We start from the raw sequence: 27361 nt of genomic DNA, 5'->3' as shown, positions 1-27361 counted from the left end.
CTGAAAAGATTTATATTTAGGGAGAGAGTGTATTTTCGCTACACTTAGATGATATTAGACGTCACTTTTAGTGGCTTATTCAGTTTAATGTGTATCTGGGCTCTGGGAAGCAACATAGGCCTTGCAGCTGGGTGTTACATCTTTAATTTGATTGACACCTCAAGCTAAATTGGCATGGAGGTCCTTTATTGCAGGCAGCAAACTCAGGGTTTTAAGCTGGTGATTCCATAGTCTATGGAGAACAGAAATAGGGACTTTTTAGCTTCTCAGCTTTGTAGGAAGAGGTGATTGGTTTACTCTAATCACCTGATCTTGTATGTAGTTTTCTTTGTGGTAATTGCTATGTGGCATTCAGGAATAGGTGTTTATAAAGGAGCCCAACAGATTTGATTTCAGATGGAAAGTAATACTAATTGTATGTGCTCATGTTCTGCAATGTTGGTATTGTATAATCACTATCGCATCATTGTAATTAGGTTTTTTTGGTTGGGTGTCTGAACGATGTTAATATTAAGCACTCCAGGCCTACTAAGCGGGCCTTAGGCCTTTCATGCCTAAAACAGAGAGCCATCAGCCTGATTCATCATTGTTAAATCCGGTTGCAAAGGGCCAGATTCTGAGAATCTGGCCCTTTGCGAGCGGTATTTTTGCATTTGGGATTCATCATCCCAAATGCAAAAATCGCTATTTAAGAATTCGCATATTTGCGAGGAATAGCATTTAAGGAATCTCTATTAGAGATTCCCTAAATGCTATTCTTGAAACATTTTTAGATTGCGAATTCGCAAAAATATCCCGCTATTTACCGCGAGGTCAAACCTCGTGGTAAATAGCGGAAACTTAGAAAAATGCATTTAAATGCATTTTTCTAAGTTTCATGTTACACACACACATGTCCTTGGGACATGTGTGTGCGCAACACCAATGTAGCATACATTTCAGGGGTGCTACAGGGTGTCCTTTGGACACCCCTGCACCCTTGAAATCGCAATTTCAATATGCGAATCGCTAATTGCGATTCGCACATTGAAATGTCTTCCTATTCATTCCTATGGGCCTTTCGGCCCATAGGAATGAATGGGGAGATATTCCTTAATTGCGATTAGCAATTTGCTAATCGCAATTAAGGAATAATTAGAAATCGCATTTTATTTAGCGATTTCTTGGTGAATAGCATTTTTCTATTCCTTAATAGCGATTCCTTAATGATCGCTATTAAGGAATAGCAAATACTCACCTTGATGAATCAGGCTGCATGTTCGGCCTATGTAGAGATGGAGTCTCTGTCTTGAAGAATGCACTATAACATGAGCAACAGCATCTGTGTACTGCAGTGATTTGAACTGTGGATCTTTTAGAGCTGTCCTTTAAGAAGACGAACATGCAGGCACATTTCCTGCAAGAATGATTTGAGTAATTCTAGAGCATCGAATATAGTGCATTTGGAGGAGAGCCCTGTGGAGAAAGATGTCACTGACAGAATAACAATAACAAAAATATTGTGCGGACAGAATATCATGTAAAAAATATCGAGGACCAAACTATCAAGAAGGTCCCAGTTGCATATGATTATTACTCTGCTAAACGAATGTTGGGGATGGTGCCTTTTCGTGCAAGATCAACCTGGACTGGAGCAGAATCCCCGAGGTAAATTTGACAATACCATTTGTTACCCACTGCAGTTGTCATGCAAATTATTTCATAAAATACATAACATCATATTACACTTGCTTTTCTACACATATTTATACAATTCAGGAATATAAGGTTTTACTTACTTTGTAAAAATATCCTAAACCAATATCATACATGTACAGCAAGAAGAAAACAAATGTAAGGGTGTATGTTAGAAATTAGGTCTCTAGTTGGCAGAGGTATGCACCCTGTCCAAGTAGGGACCACCACTCAAGTCAGGGTAAGTCAGATACACAGTCTAAATTAAACTGTGCTTCCGGTAGCTTGCCACAGAGCAGGCAGGCTTAAATTAGGAGGTAATGTATAAAGTATTTGCGCAACACTGAGTACAGTAAAACAGTGAAAACACCACACAAAAAAGAGCTTAATTCACTGAACAAAACACCACCACAAGGACAAACATCCAATATGTAGAACAGGAGTAATGACATTTTAAAGAACATTTTTAACTATGGTGTTTAGAGTCATAAAGCACAAGCCGGGGCTATCTGGTCACACAGGACCGTGTCAAACTGAAATGCGAAGCCGACCACGATGGAGCACAGGCTTATACAGAGGCCATGCAGACCATGCTGAAAACAATACCTTTCCTGGCGATACATCGATGACAAGACCAATATGCGTTGGCTCCGAGTCACACAGTTGGGTCCTGCATCATCATTGAGTTCCTTACGATGAAGGTGCTGTGTTATCATTGAGCGTCGCATTTGGGTACCACATCATCATCGAACCCCTCAAAATGAAGGCACTGCTTCATCGTCAAACCTCCCAGTTGTGCTCTGAGTCATCGTTGAACCCCTATGATGAAGATGCTGTGTTGTCGTCGAACCACGCTGTCGGCACTGTGGAATCATCGAAACTGTGCTGAATTGGCCTCAATGCGTCGGTTCCTACCACTGCAGAGCACGTAATGCCTGGATTCTTGCAGAACAGCCCATGAAAACCCACCTACAAAGGCCCAGGACTAGATTGGCACCACTTGGCAGGGTAGAACTCACAGATGTCAGAGTCCAAAAGCTGGTTGGAACGTTGCAGGTAGTCTTTGATGTCCCTGAGACTGCAGAACAGATGGCAAGCATGCAAGCCTTTGTGTCACTTGGTTCAGAGGATGTAGATTCAGGTCCAGTCCATCTCGCTACTAGGCAAGGGGCAACAGGCAGCACGGCAGGCATAGCTGAGCAGGGGTCCAGCAAATCCATCAAAGTACAGCAGAGTGTCAGTCCTTTCTGCAGCACAGCAGTCCTTCATCCTAGCAAAGTGTCCTCAGGTCCAGATTATACTGAGCTGGTGGTGTCAGGGGTCCAGTACTTATATCCAGTTGTGTCTTTGAAGTAGGGGAGACTTCAAAGCGAGGCCTTTGAAGTACACAAGTTCCCTTCCCTTCCTGCCCTGGCTCCAGACTCACTACAGTGGGGTATGCAGCTCTTTGCGTGGGAACAGGCACATCCCTATTCAGATGCAAGTGTCAATCCACCCTCCCATCTAACCCAGGAAAATCCATCAGGCAGGTGATAGGCCATCAGGATGTGAAAGACATACCTCAGCTCCTTTTGTGTGTGACTGTCTAGATGGAATGCTCAAAGCCCAGCTATCACCCACTGTAGATGTGTATTCAGAGACAGGTAAAGGCGCAGAATGGTTAGAAGTACGAAAAAGGCAATTTTCTAAAAGTGGCATTTTTAGACTTACAATTTTAAGTCTGACTTTACTACGAGTTATGATTTTAAATTGCGAGTCCAGGTACACCAAACTCAAAATTTCTATCTTGTCCCAAATTGAAATTTACATTTATAAAATGGAATAAGGTAATCCCAATGTTAACCAATGGGTAAGATAGGCCTTGCAATAGTGAAAAACGAATTTAAGAGTTTTTCACTACTTGGACGTGCAAAACTTAAAAGTACATGTCCAACTTTTTAAATGCACTGCACCCTGCCCTTGGGGCTGTCTAGGACCTACCTTAGGGGGGAATTATCTGTATTAAAAAGGAAGGTGTTGGCCTCGCAAGTGGGTTATCTTGCCAAGTCAACATGGCAGATCAAAACTGCGCACACAGGCTCTGCAATGGTAGGCCTGAGTCCTGTTTAGAGGCCTAATGAAGTGGGTGGCACACTCAGTGCTACAGGCCCACTGTTAGCATTTAATTGACAATCCATGGACACATGCAGTGCACTTCACCAGGGAATTAGAAGTACATTAAATATGCCAATTGTGGATAAGCCAATGTTACCATATTGTAAGTAGAGAGCACATGCACTTTAGCACTGGTTATGAGTGGTAAAGTACCCAGAGTAGTAAAGCCAACAAAAACGAATTTAGCACCATGGTGAAGGTAAAAAGTTTGGGGGTCACCCTGCAGAAAGAACCTTTCTAACAGTGTATATATGGGTTCATCTGTGAATTATATACAGATTGAGCAGTTACATTTGCTTGTACTTGAGTTAACCAGTTGGAAAATATTATAGAGAAAGTACAAAGGGAAGGAGGACTGGGAACTGAACAATAGATGCTTCACAGAGGGTTCAAAAGAAGCAAAGTGTGCATTTGTATATGACACCTATTTATTCACAATTAAAGCACAGTTTTGTCTTTTGGTTTCCCTGCATGCATGGCATTGCTTGCACGTGTTACATTATGTGTTTTCTCACATAGCATTTAAGCAGAAAGAGAACCTTGAGTCATAACGTGATTACAGTAGGTATAGAATCTATTCTGTTCAATAAGATGGGAGGGTAAAGGGTGTAATATGATCCAGATACCAGTTATGGATGTGCACCTAAAGGCTTAAAATCATATCTACTAAGACTACAAGGGACTATGGAATAATGGCCAGAAGAAATTGATGTCCGAAGCCTTATCTTAAATGCTTATCTATGAAAGAACCACTGCAAATTTGGGGAACTCAATGAACCAAGTCATGCCCATCTGTATGGAAAAGACTATTAATCCTACACTAGGCTCTTCTGTTAATTCAAAGGTAATTGAAAGGCTACAGTTGGAAATACAACTGCTGAACAATCCCAGAAATTAGATCAAGGGAGTAAATAGATGAGTTTGAACATTTGTCCTCATGAGGAGATTTTTTAACTGCTTGTCAAAAACCTTTCCTGTCAAGAAAGTTTTCGTAGGGTTTCAGTACATGAACTTGTTGTGACAGAAGCAGCCCCTAAATTTATCAACACCTCAAGTCCACAAAGCATCTATATGTTGAGTAGGTTAGGTTCTGTGTTAGAACTTAGAGCAGTTGCCACCTTGACAACTGCATCTAAGGTGGAATCTGGAATGTGGGGGATTTCAGTTCCTGACTGCTGTCTGTCCTGAAGGTCGCATGTAACTTCTCTGCAATACGTACCTTTAATTTTTTCTCGGTTTTGTGGACTTTTTTTGGCAACGACTGGAAAACAACCTGGTGTTGGAATTGCCACTTTCTGGTTGGCTGAGGCAATACACCAGACAGGGAGAAACTACCACATCTGCCAGGGGCAGGTGATTACACGCAGTGTATAACTTGCGCTCACACTTGGGTTGCCTGGCACTAAGCAGTCAGACTTACCACAGAAATAATGTGTAAAGCATTGGCACAGCACTCACTCATAATAAATACCGTGAGCATCAAAAAAGACACTTCACATGTGATGGTTGTAAATAATGTTTGTATTCAACACACATATTAATCAACACAACATGAAAATCATGTATTTCTGGCAAGGGAGTGGCCTGACACTGATGGAGTGAGCAGCGTTGCTTGGGAGCTACGATCAGCCGGCCGCCATCCAGCTCCATCCTGACAGGGTATATATGGGTTAATCTGAATTATATACAGATTGAGCAGTTCCATTTGCTTGTACTTGAGTTAAACAGTTGGAAAATACTATAGAGAAAGTACAAAGGGAAGGAGGACTGGGAACTGAACAAGAGATGCTTCACAGAGGGTTCAAAAGTAGTAAAAAGTGTGCATTTGTATATGACACCTATTTATTCACAATTAAAGCACAGTTTTGTCGTTTGGTTTCCCTGCATGCATGGCATTGCTTGCACATGTTACATTATGTGTTTTCTCACATAGCATTTAAGCAGAAAGAGAACCTTGAGTCATAACGTGATTACAGTAGGTATAGAATCTATTCTGTTCAATAAGATTCAATTGTGTGTTTTTAAATATTGTGCTCACATTTGGAGAATTGGAATTGAAATACTGCATTTCCCCGCACCCCACCGCACCAACACTCGCTTCTGGCCACACTCTTGTGCCCTTTATTTTTCGCTTTAGAGCGCTGGCAGCCGCATCCCATCTCCCATTCTAGCAAGGGGGTGGTAGGCATTTCCACCACTTCCGGTCCCACTAGGAGCGGTTAGCGCTCTAGTGGCTGCACTCAGGGCTATTTAGCCCTCGCACCTCTCTGAGCGCGCAGCGATCGCGCGCAGCCCCGCCGAAGACCCGCCAAAGAGCTGCCCGTCTGCGCCCGTCCGCGACAGGACGGGGCTGAGGGGTTCCTCACTATGCCGAGCACTCATAAACCTAAAATTATCAGGTACGAAGCTTTAGAGTTGTTGAACTTAAGACAACCTATCATTTCCGGTTGCACTCGTGACAACTGGCCTTGCCCAGAAGGGCCTTTCTCTTGTTTAAACTGCCATTTTACCACTTCCTATCCCATCAAACCTAATAGGATCAATGCTCCCACTGATGGTCTGCACTGTATCCTGATAAATGTTCGATCTATGCCCAAACACCAGTTCGCTATTTGGGACTTAGTACACACTCAAACCCCAGATATATGTTTCATTACAGAAACCTGGCTAAAGCCCCACACGACGCCCACAATTGCCTTGGGAGTCCCTGAAGGCTACAAATTCCATAATTCCGACCGCCCTGACAAAATAGGTGGTGGCGTAGCCATTATCTACAAAGACTATCTGAAATTGGACATTTTATATAAAAAATGTTGTCCACAACTGGAAATCATAATTTTTAGAATCTCCTTCCCCAAAAGAAAGACCAGTAAGGGAGCACTCCTTTACCGACCCCCTGGATCATGTTCGGGTTTTTCTTTTTCCCTCTTGGAAATACTTGCCCCACACATACGAGCAAAAGAAGATTTCCTACTCTTAGGCGACTTCAACATCCATGCTGATCTACCAGAACTCCCAGACACCAAAAGCTTGTTAGCAGATTTGCTTACTTTGGGTCTAATATTAAAAAACAAGGGACCCACACACGAGGGAGGACATTGTATTGACCTGATCTTCTCGAACTGTGGAAATATACTTTGCAATGACACGATCCATTTAGACTGGACTGACCATTTTTTAATAGATTTCAATATATTAAAAATTAATAAATCTTCCAGTATGAAACCTCTATCTCCAATAATGCGCCGACAATGGCGTAAATTAACCATTGAGGCACTACAAAAAGTCTGGGAGAAGCCCGACCTCAGAGATACAGACGAAGTGGAATATACACTTAACAAATTCCATGACTCACTCACTGAGGCCATAGATAAAATTGCCCCCCTGAAATCATTTAGGCAGTTTCCTGTGGCCAAACAGGAAAAATGGTACACGGAGACACTAACCGAGAAGCAGGAATGTAGGAGAATAGAGAAGAGGTGAAGGAGAGTCCACTCTGAGGAAAATAGGAAGGCTCATCGTATAGCGCAGGCAAACTATTATAAAAACATCAAAGCCGCCCGCAAGAATAGCTTGGCCCAACAACTCACCGAAGCAGGAGATTCACCTAGGGAGCTATACAGGATTCTTGAAACCTTTGTTAAACCCACGGCATGTATCAGTCCGGACGACTTCTCACAGACTCTGTGTGATGAGGTCTCTCTCTATTTTGAGAATAAAATTGACTCCATCTATGGAAAAATCTTAACATCCCAAAAGCAAAAAGGTATCCTAAAAGTTCCCTCCCCAATTAATAACATCAATTCCTCGTTGACTGCCTTTCCTCAAATTAATAGTAAAGATCTCCAACTATTGATTACCCATGAAAAAACTGGATCCCCTGATGATCTCCTCCCCGCCAAAATCATAGCCCCTTTGAGTACTCTGCTGGGACCTTACATTCAAGATGTTATAAACCAGTCTTTAATGAAGGGACACGTTCCAACTGATTGGAAGAGAGTGGTGGTGAACCCCATCCGTAAGAACGCTGCCCTCCCCTGGACGGAGCTTGCCAACCTCCGGCCCATCTCCCTCTTGCCATACCTTAGCAAACTAGCCGAGAAACATGTCAATACTCACCTGTCCAATTACATCGAGGCAGCGGGCGGCCTAGACCACTCTCAATCTGGTTTTTAGGCCAAATCACAGCACAGAGTCAGCCCTCCTTTCAGTGACTAATAACATCAGGATGTCACTTGATGGGGGGGGCTCAGTGATTCTGGTGCTATTAGATTTGTCCGCTGCCTTCGACACGGTGTCGCATGGAAAACTTCTCGGCCGTCTGAGGGAGATGGGAATAGGAGGGACCGCCATGTCATGGCTGGAAAGCTTTCTCACGGGCCGCCAACAGGGTGTCAAGCTGGGCTCCCACAAATCCATCTGTAGGGAGCTCACTAAGGGAGTGCCACAGGGCTCGTGTTTGAGCCCCACGCTCTTTAACGTGTACGTGGCCCCCTTGGCGGACATAATAAGATCTCATGGGTTCACTCCAATCTCTTACGCCGATGACACCCAGTTGCTGTTCCCCTTCCAAACTCTTACGCCGACAATAATGCAGTCCTTTGCAGACGGGATGAGAGCTGTAGCGGATTGGATGGCTCAGAACTTTCTCCAATGCAACGTGGCTAAAACCGAAGCCATGTTGTTTGGAGGGGCCACTCTACTATGGTCCCCAGATTGGTGGCCCCTGGAGTTGGGACCGGTTCCCGCCCCAAAGCAGACCATTAAAAATCTGGGAGTGCGTCTGGACCAAGCATTGATACTGAAAGATCACGTCAACCAAGTTACTGGAACTTGCTTCCGGGTAATTGGGCTACTCCGACGTATCTTTCCCTTCCTGCCTGACATCCACAGGAAGACGTTGGTACAGACATTAGTCATCAACAGGATGGACTACTGCAACGGACTTCTCATTTCGGCCAATCAGGAACAAATGGATAAACTGCAGGTGATACAAAATACTGCAGCAAGACTCATCGTGAACGCCCAACCACGCACTCCATCACGTCCCCTTCTTTCTCATCTCCACTGGCTTCCAGTGAGACAACGTGTCAATTTTAAAACATGTTGTATAATGCACAAGTGCATTTATGGATCAGGACCTAAATATCTAAAAGATATATTTGTACTGTACACACCCGGCCGCATCTTGCGTTCCAGTAATTCCCAGATGCTTCAGGTGCCAAAAGTGAAGAGAGCCAGACAAGGAGGTCGGCCTCTCTCTCTCAAAGGCCCAGTTTTGTGGAATTCCCTGCCTGCACAGTTGAGACATACCACCAATCTTCTTTCCTTTCGAAAGAAATTAAAAACATATCTTTTTACTCAGGCCTAGTAATTCCTCTTTCATACTGCAGTATCGTCCTTGTCTGGTAAATAAATATTTACTGTGCTGAATTTCTATGCGGTAAAGTTCAATAAAAATAGCTCAATCAAATGAGAGGCAGAGTCCGTGGAGTCTGAGTTCATAAGGGTTTTATTCCATGTAATGGAATGGTTCGAACCATGGTATCATGTTCCATCACCACGAAGGTTCAGGAAGGGATAGACAATGCTTTATTAACAGTGAACAATATATATAGTCAATGCATACAATGGTGATGGATACAGAAGGCGTAACAGCTGGAAGAAACGAGATAAGAACACATGTGCGTAATCAGAAGGCGTGCACGAGGGCGTACACGGAGGTGTGTGCTAGAAACGTCACATGAAAGTGTCATAAGTGGGTGGATTCATAGAGGAATCCTGCAGTGTCAGCAGAAATATATGGCTGGATGCGCGCGCAGGCATCATGACGTGTGATTGACGTGGAACTGGAGGGTGAAGGGGACTTGACATTTAGCACTATATGGGGAGACAGAAGTCTGGCGTGTCAGAACACCCTAAACCCAATCATATCTGATATCTTGTGTTTAAAGAACTGTTTTATCTAGAAGGAAAGGTCTCTCGGGCAGAGGCTATTCTATACTGACTGCTAGTGCGTGCATATGTGTCTACGTGTCTACGTGTAATGCGAGGGGCCATGGGCCTACCATGGTAACAGGAGCAATGAATTTCTTGCATGGAGACAGAAAGGCCGGGCCCTTTGCTCTGCAGCTGGGGAGATGTTTACCTAAATCACTAGACAGGAATGTATTTTCGAGGAGCGGAACAGATAACTTGAAGGCTGGATTGTTTTGGCAGGCAAGCAGGCCGAGCCGGGCACCGCTCGCCGCGTAGGGAGGAAGGCAAGGGTCATGGATGCAGATCCAGGCTGCAGCTTTCTGAGGCAGAAGGCAGAAAAGGCTCGATGGCAGAAATCAGGGCCTAACTCAACAGAGCCAGGAAAACGTGAAAGTGCACCATGTAAAGACGGTGGCACGGCATACTTAGGAACAGAATTATCGATCCATTCATGGTGGATCTGAAAGAAGACATGTTAACGTTGAACGCAAATGTATTTGCGTTTCCATATCTGGTCATGGAGGGAAGTTACATGTACTTGAAGCACGTACATGGAGCCGTTGGGGTCTACGTTAGGGGACACAATTGACCATAAAAATTCCAATTACCTCATTCCCTCCTTGTCCCCTACGGACCCTTCATGATATAGCGATTTTCATTAGTCCATCTATTTGTTCATATAACATCATTTGCTCTTCCTTTTTCAGGCGGGATTTAGAACGTGAACTTGAATGAGGAATACATGATGTGGCGCACAAGCCGCAAATCGCTGGCCCACACTGTAAACATAGGCAACAACTGAATACTATGAGAAGGGCTATTCCGAGGAAGGATAGGACTTTCCATCCCCAGGCAGATAACATGCTCCAGAGCCAACCGGACCAAGTCCAAGTGCCTGGGTTCTGGTGTATCTGACTTGCAATCTTGTGGAGACGGGTTATGGCTCTATATACTGATGGTGCATTTTCTGGAATGAAAATACAGCAACTCGATCCGATGACTCTACAAGCTCCGCCCCTATCGGCCAGGATGACGTCAAGGACAAGACGATTCTGAAGAACGACAAGTCTCATAGCGGACTGTTCCTCTGTTAGGTTGCCTAGGGCGGAAGTAGTTTCATTCACTACTGCTTCAAGGGTTCTAGTTAATTTACGTATCAGTTTACTATTCGAGACAGTACCTAAATAGGGGAAGAAACCTTTATTGAAGTCTGTATATTGCTCCCATGCTGTTTCAGTATAGTCGACAATCGGGAGATCTCTCTTCGGTCTATTGTGTCCTAGATGGGAGTTCCTATGATAATCAGGTGGGGCTAGGAAAACAGGTGGCAGAAGGAATGCAATGTAACAAGTACCATCCCAATCTAGAGGTAAGCGGACATAAGCTGTATGACCACAAATGAAATAGGAATGACGGGAAGCTTTGAATGTAGACTTGCCTTTATCACTGAATTCAATCACAGTAGTACATTTACTATGACCTAGGTGTACTGAACCATTCTTTCTGACACATAATTCACCTTCGACTGGTAATACTGACATAGCGGGCAAGTCTGGTTTCGTGTCAGACTGGACATTCAGAATCATGAGGTTAAGTGTAAAATTACCTAATCCATACACTTCGTTTTCTAGATCAGTCCCTGTCCTTTGGGGAAGACCCTCCTTGTCAGGGAAACATACATTATACATAACTGTATTCAGATTTCCCCATACCCAATTATTCTGGTAAACTATGGAATCAGAATTTAAAGAGTTCATTAAACTAAACCATGCACCACAGGAACCATTGTGTGTAAACGGGTACGGAAAGAGGGGCAGAACTCCCTTGTATTTCTGATAGGGAGGGAGTCGGCCACATATCCAACAATTTGTAGCATTGCTGGTCTGATGAGAATGATGTAACATACTGATGAAAGTATTGTTGCGCAGCGCAAGTCGATATGATAACTCGTGAGGGGGCAATTCACTGAAAGTATGCTCGACGGTGTCATTTGAGGAAGAATGTACGGAAATAGGAAAGTACATGTGTAATAATATGCTTGCAGCAATAATCGTAAGACTCAGAAAAAACATAATCAATAATGTAACGATACAATGGCTACGGAGAGATTTACAATATTTCTCTTTCTTGATCTGTTTCTGTCTATCTCTCTCTCTATCGGGGTCTAACTGGTACATGTCAGGAACCTGTCTAACCGCTTCACCTAGGGGAGGACTTAAACAATTAAACTGTCTGACTTGCTAGACCTTAACTTCATGCGAAACTCCTGTTGCGGAGTTTTTTCTACCAGGGGGAGTTTAGTATCAGTCTCTGGAATGGGGCAGGGCTGGGAGTCAGTCTTTGGCAGCAGTCCATGGCATTTCTTGATGTGACTCGAGTGGAGCCAGCCTTTGCGGCCCTCCACCTTCACTGCGGTCCTTGTTGTTAAAAGTACAAGCTTCGGCTCCTGCCAGCGGGGCTCCAGCGGACTTCTCCTATCGAAATTCCGGAGAAATACTATGTCTCCAGGGACGATCTCGTGTGGCTTCACCTCGGTGTTGTCGGGAAAAGCTGCAGCTACCTGTGAACAACATGATTGTAGTGCAGACATCAAGGAAGCAAGGTAATCTGTCAGCATATTACAGTCAACATCTGTGATTTTACGAGGCAGAGGCGTCCCCCCACATATTCGGCGGCCTACCAAAGACCACCTCGTACGGGGATAGCCCTGTTCTTGAATGAGCTACCATTCTCATGTAGAAAAGTGCAACTGGTAAAGCTATAATCCAATCAACGCCTTTCTCTTTACATATTTTTGCAAGGCGTATTTTCAGGGTCTGATTGTGTCTCTCGACGAGACCTGCTGCTTCGGGATGTCGGACACAATGGAACTTCCACTGATATCCTAGCAGGAGTGATACCTGCTTCATAAGCTCGGACGAGAATGGCTGACCATTATCTGAGTACACGATACGAGGCAAACCATACCTGGGGAAAAATTCACGTACCAACTGCTTGGCAGTGGTCGGAGCAGTGTAATCTGGGACTGGATATGCTTCTGTCCATCGGGAAAGTGCACATACAACTACGAGGACATATTTGAATCCTCGACAACGTTCCATCTGGATATAATCCATCTGGAGGACTTCAAAAGGGTGATCGGGAGGATGAAATCCACCTTGCTCTACGGGAATGCCTTTACCTGGGTTGAATTGACAACAAATCATGCAAGTACGCACTTTCTGTTTCGCTGCTGCTCGTAAATGCTTATTGAACCAAAGATTTTGAATACTGTCTAACATGGCTTTTTCACCTAAATGTGCAGGACTATGTGCTGTGTTAATGATAACTTGAACCATAGAGTCGGGGAGAAACCATGTGGCTTTTCCCTTCGTCATCCATCCCTGTTCTGTCTGTATCCCTCCTAGTTCAGTCCATTTCTTGATTTCATCTGGTGTAGCATGTGTCTGTATGTCAATTACATCTAGGGCGGGATCCCTAACTGTCATGCAATGTGTCGGTATCGGGACTACTGTCTTTGTCATGTCAGTTATATGAGTATGAGTCTGAGCTGTATGCTTGGCCGTGCGATCTGCCAGGTCATTACCCTGGGAAACGGTATCTGTGACTTTTGTATGTGCTTTGCACTTCATGATGGCTATGGCTGTCGGCAAATGTATTGCTTCTAACTGAGCTTGTATGAGGGGTCCGTGCTGGATCTTGGCACCGTGAGAAGTTAAGAAACCTCTCTCTTGCCAGAGAACTCCGAAGTCGTGTACAACTCCGAAAGCATAACGGGAATCTGTGTATATGTTAACTTTCTTATTCTTGGCTTGAATGCAGGCTTGGGTCAGAGCAATGAGCTCTGCTGCTTGAGCTGACAGGGTGTCAATACGATGTGTTTCTATGACTTCAGTTTCTGTCGTGACTGCGTAGGCGGCCACTAACTCTCCTGTACTTGTTCTCATACATGAACCATCAACATAAAGTGTCAGGTCTGGATCTGGTAATGCGATATCTGTCAAGTCTTGTCTGGGTTTCATCGTAATGGTAATGACTTCAACACAATCATGTGCCAAAGGATCTGTCTCACTTAATGGCAAAAGTGTAGCAGGATTCAATGTATTGCAGAGTCTGATTTCTATATGTGGCTGAAACAATGTCAATTCATAACCTGTCAGTCGTGCTATAGTCAAATGCTGAGTCTGTGTTCTGTTTAGAAGAACTTCCACAGAATGTGGAACTTGTACTGTCAATTGGTGTCCTAATAATAGGGAATCACTTTGTCTAATCGCTAAAGCTGTCACTGCAACTGATTTCAAGCACGCAGGCAAAGCCTGTGCTACTGGATCCAATGTACTAGAAAAATAGGCACACGGTTTGTGTGAACCTGCTTGATCCTGGGTGAGTACTGACAATGCAGTACCTTTGCGTTCTGTGACAAAAAGTGTAAAAGGCTTGTTGTAACATGGTGTCGCTAAAACTGGTGCTTGACATAAGGCTTTCTTTAATTCGTCAAAAGCATGTGTATGTTCCTGAGTCCAAGGGAGGACAGTCGAAGATGCTGCCTCCTGTGTTGTCAACTGTATGAGTGGTTTAGCTAGGAATGCATATTGTGGAATCCATTGTCTGCAATAAGAAGTGAGTCCAATAAAGGCTCGTACTTCTTTCTGTGTCTTGGGTTGCGGAAGATGTGCAATTAACTGTATTCTTTCAGGTGTAAGCTGCCTACCCCACTTGGTCAGCAAGTGCCCAAGGTACACCACTTGCTGAGCACAGAATTGTAGCTTCGAAGGAGACACCTTGTGCCCCTTGTCCGCCAAGAAAAACAAAACTGTCAGTGATGCTTGTTCACATTCAGGTTCGCTACGGGCAGTGATCAATAGATCATCGACGTAGTGAAGTAGGGCAGTATTGGGTGGCATGTGAATACTGTCTAGTTGTCGTTTTAATGCTTGACTGTAGATGCTGGGACTTTCTGTGAATCCTTGAGGTGCGCGTGCAAATTTGAAGCTTCGGCCATTTAAACAGAATCCGAAAAGGTATTGGCTTTCCGGGTCAATGGGAACACTAAAGAAGGCGTTCTTGAGATCGATTACAGTAAAGAACGTCGCTTCGGAATCAATGGCAGTCAATAGGGACGAAATATCGGGGACCACGGGATACTGTGGCACAATACATTTATTCAATTCTCGTAAATCGATAACTAATCGATAAACTGGAGGTGCATTTGAATCTGTACGTTTAAGAATTGGAATGATAGGGGAATTACATAGATTTGAGTCGGTTTCTACAACCACTCCTTGTGCAATAAGCTCGTCAATGATTTTCAGTAAAGCCACTACAGCATCTGGCGGTAACTTGTATTGTCGAATGCGTGGTAATACTACTCCTGGCTTGAGTGTGACAGGATATGGAGTAATGTGCATGCAACCTACATCAGTGGGGCCCTGTGCCCACAAGTGTGCAGGAACATTCTGTAACCTGGGATCAATATCTCTCAACACGTAGTGACCCTTAAAGTCACGCAAAAACAATCTTACTCCTTCCGGAGAACAGCAAATTACAGCTCCTAGAGCTTTCAGGGTCTTAATTCCAAGTAAATTTTCTGGACATGATCTCGTGAGCAATAAATCTGTAGTGCGGGACAATGGACCAACTGCAAGGGGAACTGGTTTCGATACTTCATTAACAATAGGCTTTCCTGAAAATCCAAGGGAAACATTCTGTGAGCCTGAGAGGGGTGCCCCTGGAACCTCGTCGTGACTGATTGTTGTCCTGCTTGCCCCTGTGTCAATCAAAAACTTTCTATCTTTCCCTAATACCTGACTATGTACATAAGGACCTTCTTGATCTACAGGAACTTCAATAAGAGGCAAGCCAATCTCCCTCTCTAGGCTGCTTCATGTGTATCGCTGATAATCGGGGTAGTCGGTCTGTGCATACTGATACATCTGCTGTGTCGTATGTTGTGTTGCGGCAATGGGCTGTGGCTGTGGTACCGCTACAGTCTGTTGTGCAGCCTGCATAGGCTGTATATTCTGTGGAACATGTTGTGGGACCTGGTCCTGTCTAGGAGGACGCGGTCTCTCTTTAGTTTTACCTGTGGCTATGTTATGTTTCAAAACTGTACAGTTGTTTACATAATGACCTGGCTGTTTACAATAGTTGCATGTCCCTTTAACAGGAGCTGCTGAGTTACTGGACTGTGATTGTGTCGTACCCCTTTTATGACCGTCTGATGGAACTGACTGAGCAACTAGCATTTTCATTTTCGTGCCTTTCATACGTCTCTGTTCGTGATCATGTTCTTCTCTAATTCTGTTCTGGTGGTACTGTAACATCTGTAACATTTGTGAAGGCGTATTAGCTTGCCATGTGCTCTCGACTTTCAGTACACGGTTCTTAACCTGGGGCAATGAATTTTCAACCAATTTGGATACAAAAAGGTGTGGGTATGACTCACTACTTGCTTTCAGGCCACTATTAATAACAAAACATTTCTCAAATCGGGAATAGAAATCACTAGTATCTTCATTGGGTTTCTGTTTGCAGGCTGAGATTGCATCCCAGTCCTCTTTTTTAGTTGCTAACAATCGTGGCAAGACCTGTACTAACAATCCTGGTAATGCTTTAGTTTTGTCCCCAAGACCTAAACCTGGGGTTCGACCAGTTTCTTCGGCTTCTAGTGCAGTCTAATCAATCTTTTTATCTCCCACCTCCCATTCTTTTTCCTTGAGTTTCTCGTAAATACCGGCAGGCAATAATACTTTCAATATTTTCATGATGTCGGGATTAGGCATGGGCGGAAAATCCGTTCCGCTCGCGGATTTTGCGGATTTTCGGGAAATCCGCAATCCGCGAGATTTGCGAATCTCCCGCAAAATCCGCAAATCCGCGAGCAGCGGATTTTGCTCGCACTGTTCGCGTGAGTTCGCGTGAGTTCGCGCCCCGCGAATAAGTGCAAAATTGCAGAAATACGATTTTAGCAAAACTGAAAGTAACTACTTACCAGATTCAAAAGTTCAGGCTCATCATTAGTAGCCATTTCCTGTAGTGCTTCCTGAGGGGCCCCTCCAGAGTTCAGTTGCCAGTTGAAACTATTATGTGACCCTGCTCTGAACCTCAGAATAGTTACACATATGCCACAAAGGTCCTGAATTACAGCTAAGGGAGACAAGCAGGAGCCAGGCTGAAAGTTAAAATCCATTAATCAGCCCCTAATTCATTATTGTCAGTTGGGGCAGGGCAGGTGTTGTAACTAATTTTGCAACAATGAAAGCACTTAGCAAGTGCAAAAGATCACTAATCAGGGCGCACTAAGGAAGCAGGTGCCAGCTAAAAAAATATTCTGTGACACATTAATCAGCCCCAAATTAATTCAGGTCGCTTGAGGCAGGGAAGGTGTGCTTTGCTTTGCCGAAAATAATGTACACTGGACAACCAGAGGGTGTGGTGATGAAACAGAGGGTGGCATGGGTGGGCCAGAGGGTGGCATGAGTAGTCAGAGAGTGGCAGTGGTGACAGAGAGTGGCAGTGATGAAGAAGAGTGTCCCAAACAGGCTGGACACGTAGAAACAACAAGTTCGCGAAACTTGCGACCCGACAGGTAAGTTCGCAATTTGCGAAAGTGTACAAAACCCTCGCGAACTGGCAGAAACACGGGCGAACACAAAAAAAAAAATCCGCAAATTCGCGGGAATTCGCGGATTTTGCGGATTGCGAATCCGCAAATCCGCAAAATTCGCGAACGCGAGATCCGCAAAATTCGCTCATGCTTAGTCGGGATAGGTATAATCTCCCATGAGTAACATGTCTTTTATTTCACGGTGAAAACCTGCAGGGTCTTTATCATGACTGGGAACTATTTTCTTCATTTCCAATAATTCCATTTTAGTGATGGGCGTGTATACATACACACGTGTAAGGGTATCATCAGTATTCCTGACTGGATGTACTTCTCGTAAGGGATTCTGTTTGTCATAGTCAAAGTGGAATGATTTCCTGACTGGGGGTGGAATGGAAACAAGGTGAGGAGTCAAGAACGTTCTATATTTATGACGTTGTTCTAAAATCGTTTCGATTAGATCGGTACCTAGACCTCTCCATCGTCTCAGGAGTAAGTCTTGCAATAAGTTATATAACAGACCTGGATCAGATGCTTGGTTTTCATACTGTATAATGAGATGCTGGGTCATGTATATACCAGCTAATCGTTGTTCTTCAGGGGTAAGACTTAAAAACGTTTGCACTACTGAATCATCTTTATATATGCTGTCATCTCCAGCCCACTGTACTGCGGACCGGGCTAGTTCCTGATCGCGTAAGGTATTGAGTTCTTGATAGCCTATTCTTTCTTTCAGTACTTTGTCAGTCATTTGGAATACATGTTCAAGGGTACATCGCTCTGGTATCGGACAAAGGTAACGTTTCTTGTTCTCGAACGTTTCTTGTTTACGAATGGGTCTATCGAAGGGCCTATCAAAAGTATGGGGTCTGGGAACTTTCTCTCTGCCTACATATCCTATCATCTTTTTAGCTGACGGTTGCGAGGTCTCTGCTAGATCCTCTGTATCATCCTCCTCCTGCGAGGAAGTTGGCTCGTCTGATTCGAGTGGCTCTTCAGATTCTCGACGGGCATGTATATCTTCTATTTCTTTACGGATTTTCCTAACCATAGCATGTACACATTTCTCTCTATCATGTTTACCCTCCGCAATATTCTGGCTCCATCTGGTCAATCTATCCATCTCACTTTGTGGAAAACCTACCTGATCTTGTTCTCTTATTAAACAATTAACCAAAAATCGCATAATTAAACCTTTGTTCTCAACTTTCTGACGTGACATGGCTTCACCAACACTCTCTGATCCTTCTCCTGTTCGAATAAAATGATACAATTTGTCTAGATGCTCTGGCATTTCTGGTAACAATACCAAATAATCTGTAACACGTCTTAAACGTAGGGACGCTAACAACATGGGTCCTGTAGTACCAGGCACTGCGTCATATCTGCAATCTGTAAGTTCTTTTCTAAGCTATTCGGCTGGGGCACCTTTAGGTGTCCGTGCCATTGCAAATTCTCTCAGTGTCACTCGGTGTAACGATGGAGGTGTTTGATAACCTCCTGTAGCACCTCCTGAGGCGGAGGCTTGAGCATATCCTGGCTGTAGGATCGGTACTTGCTGTAGCTGGGTTGGAACCTGGGCCGTGCCAGTCCCAAAAGGATTATGTGGATGTAGCTGTTGAATACTAGGGGGAACAATAGGTGCGGGTGCAGGAAGCGAACCGGGAGAAGGGAATGGTCTGGTAGGAGTCCTTTGATGCGGACCTGGCCGCTGTGACTGATCATGAGGTAAGTTAACGTCAGCAGGTGGGACATGGGCAGGTACATTAGTATATGCGGGAGCTACATCGTCTAAATAGGAGGAAAGGAAAATGTCTGCTGCGGTCTTATGACGTACTTTAGTCGGAACCAATGGTGGGGGCAGATTTTTCGGTGCTTCCGGGGTTGCCTTGGGCAGGCCCTCGGCCAGGACTGGATACAATCCTGTCAAAATAGCATTACTCTGTCTGTCATGTTGTTCCATTCTAACTCGTTCTCCTTCTTCTAGTAGTTCTTTTTCTTTGGCTCTTTCAGAATCCTCTCTACTTTTCTCTGCTTTTCTGAGTCCTTTCTCTGTCCGTCTGTGTCATTCTTTACGCCATAATTCAATGGCATCTTTCTGCGACTGTCTGGCTTTCTTTTTCCACAACGCTTCTTCTACTCTCATGATGCACTCGGCATCCCATGTCCCCGTAGCGGGCCATTTCTGATTCTCTGCTAAGTCCTTAGTGTAATCCACCCACAAGTCGAGATATATCACGGCCTCTAAGCCATGCTTGTGGTACATAAAATAACCGGGAGTGTCCCTGGGTGGGATGGGAACAGCTTCCTCAAGTATCCCTTTTCTAGTTCCTATCTGTCTCAGTTTAGAGAATAGAGGCATCCTGTAACTCGGTACTTGATACTCGATACTTGCTTGAAACTTGATACTTACTCGGACTTGAACACAACTAATACAATAAACACAGGAATGAAAATCAAACAATCACTCATACCACGACATTAAAACATTTAAACATTTCAGAACGAACAATACAATAACTTGATAATCAGATACTAGATATACTGCTAAACAGTACAGATACACTGCTAAAACAGTGCAGACCGGGTCTGCGTACCCAAACCCGTCTTGACCGGACACAAATTAATGCACCCGTCTAGATGCGTCCCCAGCAACGGTACTCACCGGGAAGCACGGAACAGAAGGCCTCGGAAACTCGACTGGACTGGACCGGACTGGACTCGACTCGACACGTGACGTAGGTACTTCGGAACTGGTGGGCCTCTAGACACCTCGGACCTTGCTCTCTCGGCTGGGCTCTGGTCGGGATCCTCCGCACTCCTCACCGCCTCGTCTGGATGTCGATCGCAGTCTCCGTCACCTCCGTAGGCCTGAGGGAGATACAGGAAATCCTGCGGGTACGCGTAATTGTCCGTCTTGGCTGTGGCAGGGGGCAAGGCCTGCAACGCATCGCCGGCGTGTAAGGTGGGGTAGGGGTCCCTATTCGGGCGCCAAATTTCTGTGGTAAATAAATATTTACCGTGCTGAATTTCTATGCGGTAAAGTTCAATAAAAATAGCTCAATCAAATGAGAGGCAGAGTCCGTGGAGTCTGAGTTCATAAGGGTTTTATTCCATGTAATGGAATGGTTCGAACCATGGTATCATGTTCCATCACCACGAAGGTTCAGGAAGGGATAGACAATGCTTTATTAACAGTGAACAATATATATAGTCAATGCATACAATTGTGATGGATACAGAAGGCGTAACAGCTGGAAGAAACGAGATAAGAACACATGTGCGTAATCAGAAGGCGTGCACGAGGGCGTACACGGAGGTGTGTGCTAGAAACGTCACATGAAAGTGTCATAAGTGGGTGGATTCATAGAGGAATCCTGCAGTGTCAGCAGAAATATATGGCTGGATGCGCGCGCAGGCCTCATGACGTGTGATTGACGTGGAACTGGAGGGTGAAGGGGACTTGACATTTAGCACTATATGGGGAGACAGAAGTCTGGCGTGTCAGAACAACCTAAACCCAATCATATCTGATATCTTGTGTTTAAAGAACTGTTTTATCTAGAAGGAAAGGTCTCTCGGGCAGAGGCTATTCTATACTGACTGCTAGTGCGTGCATATGTGTCTACGTGTCTACGTGTAATGCGAGGGGCCATGGGCCTACCATGGTAACAGGAGCAATTAATTTCTTGCATGGAGACAGAAAGGCCGGGCCCTTTGCTCTGCAGCTGGGGAGATGTTTACCTAAATCACTAGACAGGAATGTATTTTCGAGGAGCGGAACAGATAACTTGAAGGCTGGATTGTTTTGGCAGGCAAGCAGGCCGAGCCGGGCACCGCTCGCCGCGTAGGGAGTAAGGCAAGGGTCATGGATGCAGATCCAGGCTGCAGCTTTCTGAGGCAGAAGGCAGAAAAGGCTCGATGGCAGAAATCAGGGCCTAACTCAACAGAGCCAGGAAAACGTGAAAGTGCACCATGTAAAGACGGTGGCACGGCATACTTAGGAACAGAATTATCGATCCATTCATGGTGGATCTGAAAGAAGACATGTTAACGTTGAACGCAAATGTATTTGCGTTTCCATATCTGGTCATGGAGGGAAGTTACATGTACTTGAAGCACGTACATGGAGCCGTTGGGGTCTACGTTAGGGGACACAATTGACCATAAAAATTCCAATTACCTCAACTGGAACTTGCTTCCGGGTAATTGGGCTACTCCGACGTATCTTTCCCTTCCTGCCTGACATCCACAGGAAGACGTTGGTACAGACATTAGTCATCAACAGGATGGACTACTGCAACGGACTTCTCATTTCGGCCAATCAGGAACAAATGGATAAACTGCAGGTGATACAAAATACTGCAGCAAGACTCATCGTGAACGCCCAACCACGCACTCCATCACGTCCCCTTCTTTCTCATCTCCACTGGCTTCCAGTGAGACAACGTGTCAATTTTAAAACATGTTGTATAATGCACAAGTGCATTTATGGATCAGGACCTAAATATCTAAAAGATATATTTGTACTGTACACACCCGGCCGCATCTTGCGTTCCAGTAATTCCCAGATGCTTCAGGTGCCAAAAGTGAAGAGAGCCAGACAAGGAGGTCGGGCTCTCTCTCTCGAAGGCCCAGTTTTGTGGAATTCCCTGCCTGCACAGTTGAGACATACCACCAATCTTCTTTCCTTTCGAAAGAAATTAAAAACATATCTTTTTACTCAGGCCTATTAATTCCTCTTCCATACTGCAGTATCGTCCTTGTCTGTCAACACAACACCACAACGTAAGCAAAAGCGCGGAGATACCCCTTCGGGGCTGATTCAGGCGCTCTACAAATACATAAATAAATAAATAAATAAATAAATAAATAAATAAAGATGTGAGGGTAAAGGGTGTAATATGACCCAGATACCAGTTATGGATGTGCACCTAAAGGCTTAAAATCATATCTACTAAGACTACAAGGGACTATGAAATAATAGCCAGAAGAAATTGATGTCCGAAGCCTGATCTTAAATGCTTATCTATGAAAGAGCCACTGCAAATTTGGGGTCCTCAATGAACCAAGTCATGCCCATCTGTATGGAAACGACTATTAATCCTACACTAGGCTCTTCTGTTGATTCAAAGGTAATTGAAAGGCTACAGTTGGAAATACAACATGCTGAACAATCCCAGAAATTAGATCAAGGGAGTAAATAGATGAGTATGAACATTTGTCCTCATAGGGAGATTTTTTAGCTGCTTGTCAAAAACCTTTCCTGTCAAGAAAGTTTTCGTAGGGTTTCAGTACATGAACTTGTTGTGACAGAAGAAGCCCCTAAATTTATCAACACCTCAAGTCCACAAAGCATCTATATGTTGAAGAGGTTAGGTTCTGTGTTAGAACTTAGAGCAGTTGCCACCTTGACAACTGCATCTAAGGTGGAATCTGGAATGTGGGGGATTTCAGTTCCTGACTGCTGTCTGTCCTGACGGTCGCATGTAACTTCTCTGCAATAAGTACCTTTACTTTTTTCTTGGTTTTGTGGACTTTTTATTGGCAACGACTGTAAAACAACCTGGTGTTGGAATTGCCACTTTCTGGTTGGCTGAGCCAATACACTAGCCAAGGAGAACCTACCACATCTGCCAGGGGTAGGTGATTGCACGCACTGTATAACTTGCGCTCACACTTGGGTTGCCTGGCACTAAGCAGTCAGACTTACCACCGAAATAATGCGTAACGCATTGGCACAGTACTCACTCATAATAAGTACTGTGAGCATCAAAAAAGACACCTCACATGTGATGGTTGTAAATAATGTTTGTATTCAACACACATAATAATCAACACAACATGAAAATCATGTATTTCTGGCAAGGGAGTGGCCTGACGCTGATGGAGTGAGCAGCGTTGCTTGGGAGCTATGATCAGCCGGCCGCCATCCAACTCCATCCTGACCACCCCATGGATGCCTACTTGACCCTGAGGGAGACCCCTACCCTGGCCTGCTCCAGGGGGCCCGACAAGTCTGAAAGATAGCAGAGCTGAAGGGTGCAGAACCCTAAAGACGAGGACCATATGCCGAAGCCACGAGCGTCCCAAGTTGGTGGCGGCTTAATGAAAGAACACAGAGATGAGCAGTGGGGTGGACCCCCGGACCGGCGGCACTTCTGTACGCTCCATGGGAGGAATTAGCCTGTTACCAGCCTCACCTGGGGCAACTGCGGAGGCATTTCTGGAGGCAAGCAACTGTGGGAGAAGACGAGCCCTGCGGTGCCAGAGGCAGATGAGGAACACTGGTAAGACCTGCTGCGCTGCAAGACTGCTTTGCTGCTAGTGCAATGAGACAGCGGAGAGAGCCTCTGAGGGAGCATACCAGCTCCAGAGGAGGGGCTTATCCCAGAGAGACACCTGGGACCCAGTGACATGCCACCCTGAGGGCGTGAGAGTGGCAACCAGAAGAGGTAAAACCTCTGCCTATAGTAGTGGTCAGCTAGTGCACACAAGACTCGGAGCCTGGGTGAGGAGTCCATGGTGGCTGTAGGTTGCCTACTAGGGAGTGATGAGTTTGCCGGGCCTGCTCAGAAGAGCCTGGTCGACTGAATTACCTAGGAGTCTGAGGTCAGGACACCTGGGACTGCGTTGACTCCTATAGGGGGAAGCCGAGCAATGCCCTGGACCCTATGGGGGCAGGCATCCACTAAACACTCACAAGTGTCCCGGGCTGTGACTCAAGAGGGCTGGAGGAGCACATGACTCTGAGGACCCCTTACTGAGATAACTAGGGTCATGGGCTGGCATGCTACAGTGCATCTTTGTTGTACTGCTACTGCCACGGGCTCCTTGAGACACCCACCCGGGCTGGAATGAAGATAACCCTCACTCATATTCAAGTGCCTATGGAGGAGGTGTGTGATGGCTCCCCACCTTGAGGACGCACACCAGGGGCACGAGGGACAAGGCCTCACTGTGACTGCAATGGGGAAAATGACCAAGAAGCATGATCGAGACAGGGTTCTAGCAGAGAGCTCTCAAGTGGGGAGCAAGAATCCTGGCTTACAAGCGGAACCCCCCTGGGGACCCGCCACTAGAAGAAATCCTACAGGCAATAACTGCCTCCAGTGAGCAGCTGGAGGTGCAGATAGACTCCATAGGTACAGATCTGGGGAGTCTGAGGGATGACCACAGGTGTCTGACTGAGAGAGTCTCAGCAAATGAACACCAACTGTCAGAATCCACCCTTGATCTCACAACACTGAAAGATCAACTCACCGTCATTGAAGCGAAAGTACACGCGCCAGAACTCAGCACGGAAGATGCAGAAAGCCGCTCCTGCAGGATCAGCATCAGAGTGGGGAGCCTCTTGGAAAAGGTGGGAGGGGCCAACATGTTGAAGTACTTAGAGAACTGACTGCGCACAGGGGTGGCACCGGAAGGACTGTCGGCCTTCTACACCGCTAGAGTGCCCACCGGGTGAGGTCGCCCCTGCCTGGGGCCCCACGCGCTCTGAGGTGGTGAAGCTCCAACACTATAAGGACAGGAACCACATACTGGCACAAGAAAGACACCAAGGGGACCTCCAAGGGGACCTCCAAGTGAACAATATGGTGATGTGCATATTTCCAGATTTTTCCCGAGGTAAAGAAGATCCATCAACTCGACTACAACCATACAATGCTATACCAAGCCAGACTGCGAATGATCACCCCGAGAGGAACAGAGTTTTTTGTCTCCCCGAAGGAATCCTGGGACTGGCTGGAGCATCTTTGAAGCGAGGCCCCTTCTCAGGAGCATGGACGGCGGAGAAAGCACAGTGGCCGATACCTCAACAGAGCAGCCAAATGAGATGCACTGGCCCCCACGCAGGAAGAAGTACAATTGGAGCTACAGGGCACAATGAAAGTGATGGCACTGATAAGTGGAAAACAAGTGGAACATACTGTCCAAAGATGCAGTGTGTTAGTGCTGGAATCGTACTAGGAACATGGCTCAAGTGTGTCTGAGACCCTGAACATCAAACTGCCGAAGGTGACACTAAGAACGGCTGATGATATCATCTAAGAGACCCGGCGGATTGGTAAAAGGGGCGGGCCTGAGGGAAACTACAATGATGCTACCCTGGAAAAGAGGTACTATGATTACTGAGGGGGTAGAACCTGTTGCATTTGTTGTTCCTCTGAGCTGGGTGGCTGTCCTGCTGGCTGGAGGAGCTCCGGGGCCACTTCCCCTGATTGGACGTTCAATCTGTAGACTCCGGGAGCCAACCAACTACTTATCATGGGGAGTGGGTGTTGGGCAATTTGCTTTTGGTTCATGTGTTAGAGAGCTTTGAGTCACATTGCTTCATGTGTTCTTTTCGCGTAACTGGAGTTGCACAACAGACTGCGGGGATAACTGGGAAGGGGGGCGCATGCAAGTCTTACATTCCGATAAGAGATGGCAGGCACACTAACGTATAAATGGCTATCATGGAACAGAAGAGGAATGAACACCATGTCCAAGAGATATAAAGTGTTCTCCTACCTTAATAGAACTGAAGTACAAATACACCTACTCCAAGAAACACACCTTACGGCAAATGAGGGACAGGTGCTGCAGAGACGCTGGCGAGGCCAGGCATTCTACACCCCATACTCTGCTCATGCTAGAGGGGTGCTGATTCTGATGAGGGCGCTGTCAATGCTGAACATCAACTATAAAATACTGAGTAAGATCCTAGGGGCCAGACTCCTACCACTCATGTCAAAAGAAGGCTTTCGATAGCCTGGTATGGCAATTCCTCTGTGAGGTGCTAAACAGGATGGGACGGGGTGGCGGTTTCTTAATGTAGGCGAAGCTATTGTATGCAAACCCAACGACCAGGGTGCATACGGGAAGGGCTATCTCTTTGGGTCAGAAAGTGGCGCGGGGCACGTGGCAGGGATGGCCCCTATCTCTTCTACTATTCACCCTTGCCATGGAGCCTTAGGCGTGCTACGTGAGAATAGGACAAGATTACCGGGGGCTGATGGTAAGGGATTCACAACTTCACATCACTCAATAGCAGATGATCTCCTGATATTTATCTGGGAAACCGGAGAGGACTTGAAAGGGGTACAGGGTATGCTAGAAAGCTTTGGCCTGCTTTCAGGTACTAAAGTGATTTGTAAGAAATTGCGACTCATGACACCCAATAGGCCCCCCCAGATGAGCTGGGCTGCCGCTAATGGGAACCTAGCTGCCTGGCATACGTATGGGTAAAAATATATCATAGAATTGCCGACCTCATGTAGGGCAATGTGGGTAGAGGGATACGTTTCCTTTGCTCCTCCATGGAATTTTGGAAATCCCTACCATTATCGATGGCAGCCATAGTGGCTGTTCTGAATATGTAGGCCACGTTATTGTATTTACTTGGTGCACTTCCAGTGTGGATACCCCATGCGATGTTCCGGGATCTGGACTCACAGATCGTATCGTACATTTGGGGATTGGGCTTCAGGCAAGAGGCCTTAACCATGATGCAGTGCTCCACAGTGACTGGAGGGCTAGCGGTCCCAGACTTTGAAGCATACTACATTGCGGTGCAGTTCAACTGCAACTGGTTGATTAAGTGGATGGCGACCAGGAGGAACACGGAGAGGGCCTTGAACCCATTCACTCCAGTGTCCTCGGTGCTTGCGAAAATATTGCTGCGCATACAGCGTAAACCCACTGAGGTCACTGAAGAGACCAGAGTAGTAACCCAGTGTTAGGTAAGATATCTGCAACGTACCTGTGCAGAATTCCCTACTCTCCTGACCTACCCCTCTCCCTGATTCGACACTTACCGCCTTACCGTTCGGTGGGAACTTTGTGGGCCTAGATGCATGGATGGAGGTGGGTATGAGGGTGATGGGGGGATCTTTTTCGAGATTTTGAGTTATTCCCCTTTGATGACTTCGGCACAGAAATCCAACCCACCCCAAGGACACTTTC

General features: G+C 45.6%; 1 protein-coding gene across 1 annotated transcript in view; it reads left to right on the top strand.

Annotated features, from left to right (window-relative positions):
- Positions 1-27361, top strand: part of LOC147718813 (xaa-Pro aminopeptidase 2-like) — a 598118-nt gene that overhangs the window by 312476 nt on the left and 258281 nt on the right. The gene's annotated exons all lie outside the window — the stretch shown is intronic.

This window comes from Lissotriton vulgaris, chromosome 4_1 (assembly GCF_964263255.1).
Source record: "Lissotriton vulgaris chromosome 4_1, aLisVul1.2, whole genome shotgun sequence".
Taxonomy (NCBI): Eukaryota; Metazoa; Chordata; class Amphibia; order Caudata; family Salamandridae; genus Lissotriton; species Lissotriton vulgaris.
This window is presented reverse-complemented; position numbering and strand designations above follow the sequence as displayed.